This window comes from Lagenorhynchus albirostris, chromosome 5 (assembly GCF_949774975.1).
Source record: "Lagenorhynchus albirostris chromosome 5, mLagAlb1.1, whole genome shotgun sequence".
Taxonomy (NCBI): domain Eukaryota; kingdom Metazoa; phylum Chordata; class Mammalia; order Artiodactyla; family Delphinidae; genus Lagenorhynchus; species Lagenorhynchus albirostris.
In genome coordinates this window covers 99,855,104-99,855,424 of record NC_083099.1, presented here as the reverse complement: position 1 = coordinate 99,855,424, position 321 = coordinate 99,855,104, and positions in this window count along the sequence as shown.

The following is a 321-nucleotide window of genomic DNA, read 5'->3' as shown; positions in this document are numbered from 1 at the left end:
GCCCGCCGCCGGCCCGCAGCGGGTGGGAGGGGGCTTGCTTCTAGCTCCAGGATGTAGGGGTATGTTGGGAGTTCAAGCCCGCACATTTTCTTATCTGGTGCAAAAGGAAATAAATGAGGGTTTTTCTTGAATTGGGGCGGGATGAGGCTCAGGATTTGGGGACGTGCTCTAGTACCGCACTGTTCCTTTAATGAATGGAGAAACTGAAGCCCGGAGGGAGTAAGTGAGCTGCCCAGGTTTAGGGAGCTAGCGGTCCAGGTTCTCCATCGCTGTCCTTTGGGGCTCTCTGCTACACTGTGCTGCTTTGTACTAAGTCAACTA